This window comes from Odontesthes bonariensis, chromosome 9 (genome assembly GCF_027942865.1).
Source record: "Odontesthes bonariensis isolate fOdoBon6 chromosome 9, fOdoBon6.hap1, whole genome shotgun sequence".
Classification (NCBI taxonomy): Eukaryota; Metazoa; Chordata; class Actinopteri; order Atheriniformes; family Atherinopsidae; genus Odontesthes; species Odontesthes bonariensis.
The window spans coordinates 32,224,749-32,237,452 of NC_134514.1; positions in this window are offsets into that span (position 1 = coordinate 32,224,749).

Consider the following 12,704-nt stretch of genomic DNA (forward strand, 5'->3'; position numbering starts at 1 on the left):
GTGTTTCATCAGTCCTTCATCAGTCTTTCATCAGTGTTTCATCAGTCTTTCATCAGTCCTTCATCAGTCTTTCATCAGTCCTCATCAGTATTTCATCAGTGTTTCATCAGTCTTTCATCAGTCTTTCATCAGTCCTTCATCAGTCCTCATCAGTCTTTCATCAGTCTTTCATCAGTCCTTCATCAGTCTTTCTTCAGTCCTCATCAGTATTTCATCAGTGTTTCATCAGTCTTTCATCAGTCTTTCATCAGTCCTTCATCAGTCTTTCATCAGTGTTTCATCAGTCTTTCATCAGTCCTTCATCAGTCTTTCATCAGTGTTTCATCAGTCTTTCATCAGTCCTTCATCAGTCTTTCATCAGTCCTCATCAGTATTTCATCAGTGTTTCATCAGTCTTTCATCAGTCTTTCATCAGTCCTACATCAGTCCTCATCAGTCTTTCATCAGTCTTTCTTCAGTCTTTCATCAGTGTTTCATCAGTCTTTCATCAGTCTTTCATCAGTTTTTCATCAGTCCTTCATCAGTCTTTCTTCAGTCCTCATCAGTATTTCATCAGTGTTTCATCAGTCTTTCATCAGTCTTTCATCAGTCCTTCATCAGTCTTTCATCAGTGTTTCATCAGTCTTTCATCAGTCCTTCATCAGTCTTTCATCAGTGTTTCATCAGTCTTTCATCAGTCCTTCATCAGTCTTTCATCAGTCCTCATCAGTATTTCATCAGTGTTTCATCAGTCTTTCATCAGTCTTTCATCAGTCCTTCATCAGTCCTCATCAGTCTTTCATCAGTCTTTCATCAGTCTTTCATCAGTCCTCATCAGTCTTTCATCAGTCTTTCATCAGTCTTTCATCAGTCTTTCATCAGTCTTTCATCAGTGTTTCATCAGTCTTTCATCAGTCTTTCATCAGTCCTCATCAGTCCTTCATCAGTCCTCATCAGTCTTTCATCAGTCTTTCATCAGTCTTTCATCAGTCCTCATCAGTCTTTCATCAGTCCTCATCAGTCTTTCATCAGTCTTTCATCAGTCTTTCATCAGTCCTTATCAGTCTTTCATCAGTCTTTCATCAGTCTTTCATCAGTCCTTATCAGTCTTTCATCAGTCCTCATCAGTCTTTCATCAGTCTTTCATCAGTCTTTCATCAGTCTTTCATCAGTCCTCATCAGTCTTTCATCAGTCCTCATCAGTCTTTCATCAGTCTTTCATCAGTCTTTCATCAGTCCTTATCAGTCTTTCATCAGTCCTCATCAGTCTTTCATCAGTCCTCATCAGTCTTTCATCAGTCTTTCATCAGTCTTTCATCAGTCCTCATCAGTCTTTCATCAGTCTTTCTTCAGTCTTTCATCAGTGTTTCATCAGTCTTTCATCAGTCTTTCATCAGTTTTTCATCAGTCCTTCATCAGTCTTTCTTCAGTCCTCATCAGTATTTCATCAGTGTTTCATCAGTCTTTCATCAGTCTTTCATCAGTCCTTCATCAGTCTTTCATCAGTGTTTCATCAGTCTTTCATCAGTCCTTCATCAGTCTTTCATCAGTGTTTCATCAGTCTTTCATCAGTCCTTCATCAGTCTTTCATCAGTCCTCATCAGTATTTCATCAGTGTTTCATCAGTCTTTCATCAGTCTTTCATCAGTCCTTCATCAGTCCTCATCAGTCTTTCATCAGTCTTTCATCAGTCTTTCATCAGTCCTCATCAGTCTTTCATCAGTCTTTCATCAGTCTTTCATCAGTGTTTCATCAGTCTTTCATCAGTCTTTCATCAGTCCTCATCAGTCCTTCATCAGTCCTCATCAGTCTTTCATCAGTCTTTCATCAGTCTTTCATCAGTCCTCATCAGTCTTTCATCAGTCCTCATCAGTCTTTCATCAGTCTTTCATCAGTCTTTCATCAGTCCTTATCAGTCTTTCATCAGTCCTCATCAGTCTTTCATCAGTCTTTCATCAGTGTTTCATCAGTCTTTCATCAGTGTTTCATCAGTCCTCATCAGTCCTTCATCAGTCCTCATCAGTCTTTCATCAGTCTTTCATCAGTCTTTCATCAGTCCTCATCAGTCTTTCATCAGTCCTCATCAGTCTTTCATCAGTCTTTCATCAGTCTTTCATCAGTCCTTATCAGTCTTTCATCAGTCCTCATCAGTCTTTCATCAGTCTTTCATCAGTCTTTCATCAGTCTTTCATCAGTCCTCATCAGTCTTTCATCAGTCCTCATCAGTCTTTCATCAGTCTTTCACCAGTCTTCCATCAGTCCTTATCAGTCTTTCATCAGTCCTCATCAGTCTTTCATCAGTGTTTCATCAGTCTTTCATCAGTCTTTCATCAGTCCTCATCAGTCTTTCATCAGTCCTCATCAGTCTTTCATCAGTCTTTCATCAGTCTTTCATCAGTCCTCATCAGTCTTTCATCAGTCTTTCATCAGTCCTCATCAGTCTTTCATCAGTCTTTCTTCAGTCTTTCATCAGTGTTTCATCAGTCTTTCATCAGTCTTTCATCAGTTTTTCATCAGTCCTTCATCAGTCTTTCTTCAGTCCTCATCAGTATTTCATCAGTGTTTCATCAGTCTTTCATCAGTCTTTCATCAGTCCTTCATCAGTCTTTCATCAGTGTTTCATCAGTCTTTCATCAGTCCTTCATCAGTCTTTCATCAGTGTTTCATCAGTCTTTCATCAGTCCTTCATCAGTCTTTCATCAGTCCTCATCAGTATTTCATCAGTGTTTCATCAGTCTTTCATCAGTCTTTCATCAGTCCTTCATCAGTCCTCATCAGTCTTTCATCAGTCTTTCATCAGTCTTTCATCAGTCCTCATCAGTCTTTCATCAGTCCTCATCAGTCTTTCATCAGTATTTCATCAGTGTTTCATCAGTCTTTCATCAGTCTTTCATCAGTCCTACATCAGTCCTCATCAGTCTTTCATCAGTCTTTCTTCAGTCTTTCATCAGTGTTTCATCAGTCTTTCATCAGTCTTTCATCAGTTTTTCATCAGTCCTTCATCAGTCTTTCTTCAGTCCTCATCAGTATTTCATCAGTGTTTCATCAGTCTTTCATCAGTCTTTCATCAGTCCTTCATCAGTCTTTCATCAGTGTTTCATCAGTCTTTCATCAGTCCTTCATCAGTCTTTCATCAGTGTTTCATCAGTCTTTCATCAGTCCTTCATCAGTCTTTCATCAGTCCTCATCAGTATTTCATCAGTGTTTCATCAGTCTTTCATCAGTCTTTCATCAGTCCTTCATCAGTCCTCATCAGTCTTTCATCAGTCTTTCATCAGTCTTTCATCAGTCCTCATCAGTCTTTCATCAGTCTTTCATCAGTCTTTCATCAGTCTTTCATCAGTCTTTCATCAGTGTTTCATCAGTCTTTCATCAGTCTTTCATCAGTCCTCATCAGTCCTTCATCAGTCCTCATCAGTCTTTCATCAGTCTTTCATCAGTCTTTCATCAGTCCTCATCAGTCTTTCATCAGTCCTCATCAGTCTTTCATCAGTCTTTCATCAGTCTTTCATCAGTCCTTATCAGTCTTTCATCAGTCTTTCATCAGTCTTTCATCAGTCCTTATCAGTCTTTCATCAGTCCTCATCAGTCTTTCATCAGTCTTTCATCAGTCTTTCATCAGTCTTTCATCAGTCCTCATCAGTCTTTCATCAGTCCTCATCAGTCTTTCATCAGTCTTTCATCAGTCTTTCATCAGTCCTTATCAGTCTTTCATCAGTCCTCATCAGTCTTTCATCAGTCCTCATCAGTCTTTCATCAGTCTTTCATCAGTCTTTCATCAGTCCTCATCAGTCTTTCATCAGTCTTTCTTCAGTCTTTCATCAGTGTTTCATCAGTCTTTCATCAGTCTTTCATCAGTTTTTCATCAGTCCTTCATCAGTCTTTCTTCAGTCCTCATCAGTATTTCATCAGTGTTTCATCAGTCTTTCATCAGTCTTTCATCAGTCCTTCATCAGTCTTTCATCAGTGTTTCATCAGTCTTTCATCAGTCCTTCATCAGTCTTTCATCAGTGTTTCATCAGTCTTTCATCAGTCCTTCATCAGTCTTTCATCAGTCCTCATCAGTATTTCATCAGTGTTTCATCAGTCTTTCATCAGTCTTTCATCAGTCCTTCATCAGTCCTCATCAGTCTTTCATCAGTCTTTCATCAGTCTTTCATCAGTCCTCATCAGTCTTTCATCAGTCTTTCATCAGTCTTTCATCAGTGTTTCATCAGTCTTTCATCAGTCTTTCATCAGTCCTCATCAGTCCTTCATCAGTCCTCATCAGTCTTTCATCAGTCTTTCATCAGTCTTTCATCAGTCCTCATCAGTCTTTCATCAGTCCTCATCAGTCTTTCATCAGTCTTTCATCAGTCTTTCATCAGTCCTTATCAGTCTTTCATCAGTCCTCATCAGTCTTTCATCAGTCTTTCATCAGTGTTTCATCAGTCTTTCATCAGTGTTTCATCAGTCCTCATCAGTCCTTCATCAGTCCTCATCAGTCTTTCATCAGTCTTTCATCAGTCTTTCATCAGTCCTCATCAGTCTTTCATCAGTCCTCATCAGTCTTTCATCAGTCTTTCATCAGTCTTTCATCAGTCCTTATCAGTCTTTCATCAGTCCTCATCAGTCTTTCATCAGTCTTTCATCAGTCTTTCATCAGTCTTTCATCAGTCCTCATCAGTCTTTCATCAGTCCTCATCAGTCTTTCATCAGTCTTTCACCAGTCTTCCATCAGTCCTTATCAGTCTTTCATCAGTCCTCATCAGTCTTTCATCAGTGTTTCATCAGTCTTTCATCAGTCTTTCATCAGTCCTCATCAGTCTTTCATCAGTCCTCATCAGTCTTTCATCAGTCTTTCATCAGTCTTTCATCAGTCCTCATCAGTCTTTCATCAGTCTTTCATCAGTCCTCATCAGTCTTTCATCAGTCTTTCTTCAGTCTTTCATCAGTGTTTCATCAGTCTTTCATCAGTCTTTCATCAGTTTTTCATCAGTCCTTCATCAGTCTTTCTTCAGTCCTCATCAGTATTTCATCAGTGTTTCATCAGTCTTTCATCAGTCTTTCATCAGTCCTTCATCAGTCTTTCATCAGTGTTTCATCAGTCTTTCATCAGTCCTTCATCAGTCTTTCATCAGTGTTTCATCAGTCTTTCATCAGTCCTTCATCAGTCTTTCATCAGTCCTCATCAGTATTTCATCAGTGTTTCATCAGTCTTTCATCAGTCTTTCATCAGTCCTTCATCAGTCCTCATCAGTCTTTCATCAGTCTTTCATCAGTCTTTCATCAGTCCTCATCAGTCTTTCATCAGTCTTTCATCAGTCTTTCATCAGTCTTTCATCAGTGTTTCATCAGTCTTTCATCAGTCTTTCATCAGTCCTCATCAGTCCTTCATCAGTCCTCATCAGTCTTTCATCAGTCTTTCATCAGTCTTTCATCAGTCCTCATCAGTCTTTCATCAGTCCTCATCAGTCTTTCATCAGTCTTTCATCAGTCTTTCATCAGTCCTTATCAGTCTTTCATCAGTCCTCATCAGTCTTTCATCAGTCTTTCATCAGTCTTTCATCAGTCCTCATCAGTCTTTCATCAGTCCTCATCAGTCTTTCATCAGTCTTTCATCAGTCTTTCATCAGTCCTTATCAGTCTTTCATCAGTCCTCATCAGTCTTTCATCAGTCTTTCATCAGTCTTTCATCAGTCTTTCATCAGTCCTCATCAGTCTTTCATCAGTCCTCATCAGTCTTTCTTCAGTCTTTCATCAGTGTTTCATCAGTCTTTCATCAGTCTTTCATCAGTTTTTCATCAGTCCTTCATCAGTCTTTCTTCAGTCCTCATCAGTATTTCATCAGTGTTTCATCAGTCTTTCATCAGTCTTTCATCAGTCCTTCATCAGTCTTTAATCAGTGTTTCATCAGTCTTTCATCAGTCCTTCATCAGTCTTTCATCAGTGTTTCATCAGTCTTTCATCAGTCCTTCATCAGTCTTTCATCAGTCCTCATCAGTATTTCATCAGTGTTTCATCAGTCTTTCATCAGTCTTTCATCAGTCCTTCATCAGTCCTCATCAGTCTTTCATCAGTCTTTCATCAGTCTTTCATCAGTCCTCATCAGTCTTTCATCAGTCTTTCATCAGTCTTTCATCAGTCTTTCATCAGTGTTTCATCAGTCTTTCATCAGTCTTTCATCAGTCTTTCATCAGTCCTTCATCAGTCCTCATCAGTCTTTCATCAGTCTTTCATCAGTCTTTCATCAGTGTTTCATCAGTCTTTCATCAGTCTTTCATCAGTCCTTCATCAGTCCTCATCAGTCTTTCATCAGTCTTTCATCAGTCTTTCATCAGTCCTCATCAGTCTTTCATCAGTCTTTCATCAGTCTTTCATCAGTCTTTCATCAGTGTTTCATCAGTCTTTCATCAGTCTTTCATCAGTCTTTCATCAGTCCTCATCAGTCTTTCATCAGTCCTCATCAGTCTTTCATCAGTCTTTCATCAGTCTTTCATCAGTCCTTATCAGTCTTTCATCAGTCCTCATCAGTCTTTCATCAGTCTTTCATCAGTCTTTCATCAGTCCTCATCAGTCTTTCATCAGTCCTCATCAGTCTTTCATCAGTCTTTCATTAGTCTTTCATCAGTCCTTATCAGTCTTTCATCAGTCCTCATCAGTCTTTCATCAGTCTTTCATCAGTCTTTCATCAGTCTTTCATCAGTCCTCATCAGTCTTTCATCAGTCCTCATCAGTCTTTCATCAGTCTTTCATCAGTCTTTCATCAGTCCTCATCAGTCTTTCATCAGTCTTTCATCAGTCCTCATCAGTCTTTCATCAGTCTTTCTTCAGTCTTTCATCAGTGTTTCATCAGTCTTTCATCAGTCTTTCATCAGTTTTTCATCAGTCCTTCATCAGTCTTTCTTCAGTCCTCATCAGTATTTCATCAGTGTTTCATCAGTCTTTCATCAGTCTTTCATCAGTCCTTCATCAGTCTTTCATCAGTGTTTCATCAGTCTTTCATCAGTCCTTCATCAGTCTTTCATCAGTGTTTCATCAGTCTTTCATCAGTCCTTCATCAGTCTTTCATCAGTCCTCATCAGTATTTCATCAGTGTTTCATCAGTCTTTCATCAGTCTTTCATCAGTCCTTCATCAGTCCTCATCAGTCTTTCATCAGTCTTTCATCAGTCTTTCATCAGTCCTCATCAGTCTTTCATCAGTCTTTCATCAGTCTTTCATCAGTGTTTCATCAGTCTTTCATCAGTCTTTCATCAGTCCTCATCAGTCCTTCATCAGTCCTCATCAGTCTTTCATCAGTCTTTCATCAGTCTTTCATCAGTCCTCATCAGTCTTTCATCAGTCCTCATCAGTCTTTCATCAGTCTTTCATCAGTCTTTCATCAGTCCTTATCAGTCTTTCATCAGTCCTCATCAGTCTTTCATCAGTCTTTCATCAGTCTTTCATCAGTCCTCATCAGTCTTTCATCAGTCCTCATCAGTCTTTCATCAGTCCTTATCAGTCTTTCATCAGTCCTCATCAGTCTTTCATCAGTCTTTCATCAGTCTTTCATCAGTCTTTCATCAGTCTTTCATCAGTCTTTCATCAGTCCTCATCAGTCTTTCATCAGTCTTTCTTCAGTCTTTCATCAGTGTTTCATCAGTCTTTCATCAGTCTTTCATCAGTTTTTCATCAGTCCTTCATCAGTCTTTCTTCAGTCCTCATCAGTATTTCATCAGTGTTTCATCAGTCTTTCATCAGTCTTTCATCAGTCCTTCATCAGTCTTTCATCAGTGTTTCATCAGTCTTTCATCAGTCCTTCATCAGTCTTTCATCAGTGTTTCATCAGTCTTTCATCAGTCCTTCATCAGTCTTTCATCAGTCCTCATCAGTATTTCATCAGTCTTTCATCAGTCTTTCATCAGTCCTTCATCAGTCCTCATCAGTCTTTCATCAGTCTTTCATCAGTCTTTCATCAGTCCTCATCAGTCTTTCATCAGTCTTTCATCAGTCTTTCATCAGTCTTTCATCAGTGTTTCATCAGTCTTTCATCAGTCTTTCATCAGTCCTCATCAGTCCTTCATCAGTCCTCATCAGTCTTTCATCAGTCTTTCATCAGTCTTTCATCAGTCCTCATCAGTCTTTCATCAGTCCTCATCAGTCTTTCATCAGTCTTTCATCAGTCTTTCATCAGTCCTTATCAGTCTTTCATCAGTCCTCATCAGTCTTTCATCAGTCTTTCATCAGTCTTTCATCAGTCTTTCATCAGTCCTCATCAGTCTTTCATCAGTCTTTCATCAGTCTTTCATCAGTCCTTATCAGTCTTTCATCAGTCCTCATCAGTCTTTCATCAGTCTTTCATCAGTCTTTCATCAGTCTTTCATCAGTCCTCATCAGTCTTTCATCAGTCCTCATCAGTCTTTCATCAGTCTTTCATCAGTCTTTCATCAGTCCTCATCAGTCTTTCATCAGTCTTTCATCAGTCCTCATCAGTCTTTCATCAGTCTTTCTTCAGTCTTTCATCAGTGTTTCATCAGTCTTTCATCAGTCTTTCATCAGTTTTTCATCAGTCCTTCATCAGTCTTTCTTCAGTCCTCATCAGTATTTCATCAGTGTTTCATCAGTCTTTCATCAGTCTTTCATCAGTCCTTCATCAGTCTTTCATCAGTGTTTCATCAGTCTTTCATCAGTCCTTCATCAGTCTTTCATCAATGTTTCATCAGTCTTTCATCAGTCCTTCATCAGTCTTTCATCAGTCCTCATCAGTATTTTATCAGTGTTTCATCAGTCTTTCATCAGTCTTTCATCAGTCCTTCATCAGTCCTCATCAGTCTTTCATCAGTCTTTCATCAGTCCTCATCAGTCTTTCATCAGTCTTTCATCAGTCTTTCATCAGTTTTTCATCAGTGTTTCATCAGTCTTTCATCAGTCTTTCATCAGTCCTCATCAGTCCTTCATCAGTCCTCATCAGTCTTTCATCAGTCTTTCATCAGTCTTTCATCAGTCCTCATCAGTCTTTCATCAGTCCTCATCAGTCTTTCATCAGTCTTTCATCAGTCTTTTATCAGTCCTTATCAGTCTTTCATCAGTCCTCATCAGTCTTTCATCAGTCTTTCATCAGTCTTTCATCAGTCTTTCATCAGTCCTCATCAGTCTTTCATCAGTCCTCATCAGTCTTTCATCAGTCTTTCATCAGTCTTTCATCAGTCCTTATCAGTCTTTCATCAGTCTTTCATCAGTCTTTCATCAGTCTTTCATCAGTCTTTCATCAGTCCTCATCAGTCTTTCATCAGTCCTCATCAGTCTTTCATCAGTCTTTCATCAGTCTTTCATCAGTCCTCATCAGTCTTTCATCAGTCTTTCATCAGTCCTCATCAGTCTTTCATCAGTCTTTCTTCAGTCTTTCATCAGTCTTTCATCAGTCTTTCATCAGTCTTTCATCAGTCCTCATCAGTCTTTCATCAGTCTTTCATCAGTCCTCATCAGTCTTTCATCAGTCCTCATCAGTCTTTCATCAGTCTTTCATCAGTCTTTCATCAGTCCTCATCAGTCTTTCATCAGTCTTTCATCAGTCCTCATCAGTCTTTCATCAGTCTTTCTTCAGTCTTTCATCAGTGTTTCATCAGTCTTTCATCAGTCTTTCATCAGTCTTTCATCAGTCCTCATCAGTCTTTCATCAGTCTTTCATCAGTCCTCATCAGTCTTTCATCAGTCTTTCATCAGTCCTTATCAGTCTTTCATCAGTCCTCATCAGTCTTTCATCAGTCTTTCATCAGTCTTTCATCAGTCTTTCATCAGTCCTCATCAGTCTTTCATTAGTCCTCATCAGTCTTTCATCAGTCTTTCATCAGTCTTTCATCAGTCCTCATCAGTCTTTCATCAGTCTTCATCAGTCTTTCATCAGTCTTTCATCAGTCTTTCATCAGTCTTTCATCAGTCTTTCATCAGTCCTCATCAGTCTTTCATCAGTCCTCATCAGTCTTTCATCAGTCTTTCATCAGTCTTTCATCAGTCCTCATCAGTCTTTCATCAGTCTTTCATCAGTCTTTCATCAGTCCTCATCAGTCTTTCATCAGTCTTTCTTCAGTCTTTCATCAGTGTTTCATCAGTCTTTCATCAGTCTTTCATCAGTTTTTCATCAGTCCTTCATCAGTCTTTCTTCAGTCCTCATCAGTATTTCATCAGTGTTTCATCAGTCTTTCATCAGTCTTTCATCAGTCCTTCATCAGTCTTTCATCAGTGTTTCATCAGTCTTTCATCAGTCCTTCATCAGTCTTTCATCAGTGTTTCATCAGTCTTTCATCAGTCCTTCATCAGTCTTTCATCAGTCCTCATCAGTATTTCATCAGTGTTTCATCAGTCTTTCATCAGTCTTTCATCAGTCCTTCATCAGTCCTCATCAGTCTTTCATCAGTCTTTCATCAGTCTTTCATCAGTCCTCATCAGTCTTTCATCAGTCTTTCATCAGTCTTTCATCAGTCTTTCATCAGTGTTTCATCAGTCTTTCATCAGTCTTTCATCAGTCCTCATCAGTCCTTCATCAGTCCTCATCAGTCTTTCATCAATCTTTCATCAGTCTTTCATCAGTCCTCATCAGTCTTTCATCAGTCCTCATCAGTCTTTCATCAGTCTTTCATCAGTCTTTCATCAGTCCTTATCAGTCTTTCATCAGTCCTCATCAGTCTTTCATCAGTCTTTCATCAGTCTTTCATCAGTCTTTCATTAGTCCTCATCAGTCTTTCATCAGTCCTCATCAGTCTTTCATCAGTCCTTATCAGTCTTTCATCAGTCCTCATCAGTCTTTCATCAGTCTTTCATCAGTCTTTCATCAGTCTTTCATCAGTCCTCATCAGTCTTTCATCAGTCCTCATCAGTCTTTCATCAGTCTTTCATCAGTCTTTCATCAGTCCTCATCAGTCTTTCATCAGTCTTTCTTCAGTCTTTCATCAGTGTTTCATCAGTCTTTCATCAGTCCTTATCAGTCTTTCATCAGTCTTTCATCAGTCTTTCATCAGTCTTTCATCAGTCTTTCATCAGTCCTCATCAGTCTTTCATCAGTCCTCATCAGTCTTTCATCAGTCTTTCATCAGTCTTTCATCAGTCCTCATCAGTCTTTCATCAGTCTTTCTTCAGTCTTTCATCAGTCTTTCATCAGTCTTTCATCAGTCTTTCATCAGTCCTCATCAGTCTTTCATCAGTCTTTCATCAGTCCTCATCAGTCTTTCATCAGTCCTCATCAGTCTTTCATCAGTCTTTCATCAGTCTTTCATCAGTCCTCATCAGTCTTTCATCAGTCTTTCATCAGTCCTCATCAGTCTTTCATCAGTCTTTCTTCAGTCTTTCATCAGTGTTTCATCAGTCTTTCATCAGTCTTTCATCAGTCTTTCATCAGTCCTCATCAGTCTTTCATCAGTCTTTCATCAGTCCTCATCAGTCTTTCATCAGTCTTTCATCAGTCCTTATCAGTCTTTCATCAGTCCTCATCAGTCTTTCATCAGTCTTTCATCAGTCTTTCATCAGTCTTTCATCAGTCCTCATCAGTCTTTCATCAGTCCTCATCAGTCTTTCATCAGTCTTTCATCAGTCTTTCATCAGTCCTCATCAGTCTTTCATCAGTCTTCATCAGTCTTTCATCAGTCTTTCATCAGTCTTTCATCAGTCTTTCATCAGTCTTTCATCAGTCCTCATCAGTCTTTCATCAGTCCTCATCAGTCTTTCATCAGTCTTTCATCAGTCTTTCATCAGTCCTCATCAGTCTTTCATCAGTCTTTCATCAGTCTTTCATCAGTCCTCATCAGTCTTTCATCAGTCTTTCTTCAGTCTTTCATCAGTGTTTCATCAGTCTTTCATCAGTCTTTCATCAGTTTTTCATCAGTCCTTCATCAGTCTTTCTTCAGTCCTCATCAGTATTTCATCAGTGTTTCATCAGTCTTTCATCAGTCTTTCATCAGTCCTTCATCAGTCTTTCATCAGTGTTTCATCAGTCTTTCATCAGTCCTTCATCAGTCTTTCATCAGTGTTTCATCAGTCTTTCATCAGTCCTTCATCAGTCTTTCATCAGTCCTCATCAGTATTTCATCAGTGTTTCATCAGTCTTTCATCAGTCTTTCATCAGTCCTTCATCAGTCCTCATCAGTCTTTCATCAGTCTTTCATCAGTCTTTCATCAGTCCTCATCAGTCTTTCATCAGTCTTTCATCAGTCTTTCATCAGTCTTTCATCAGTGTTTCATCAGTCTTTCATCAGTCTTTCATCAGTCCTCATCAGTCCTTCATCAGTCCTCATCAGTCTTTCATCAATCTTTCATCAGTCTTTCATCAGTCCTCATCAGTCTTTCATCAGTCCTCATCAGTCTTTCATCAGTCTTTCATCAGTCTTTCATCAGTCCTTATCAGTCTTTCATCAGTCCTCATCAGTCTTTCATCAGTCTTTCATCAGTCTTTCATCAGTCTTTCATTAGTCCTCATCAGTCTTTCATCAGTCCTCATCAGTCTTTCATCAGTCCTTATCAGTCTTTCATCAGTCCTCATCAGTCTTTCATCAGTCTTTCATCAGTCTTTCATCAGTCTTTCATCAGTCCTCATCAGTCTTTCATCAGTCCTCATCAGTCTTTCATCAGTCTTTCATCAGTCTTTCATCAGTCCTCATCAGTCTTTCATCAGTCTTTCTTCAGTCTTTCATCAGTGTTTCATCAGTCTTTCATCAGTCTTTCATCAGTTTTTCATCAGTCCTTCATCAGTCTTTCTTCAGTCCTCATCAGTATTTC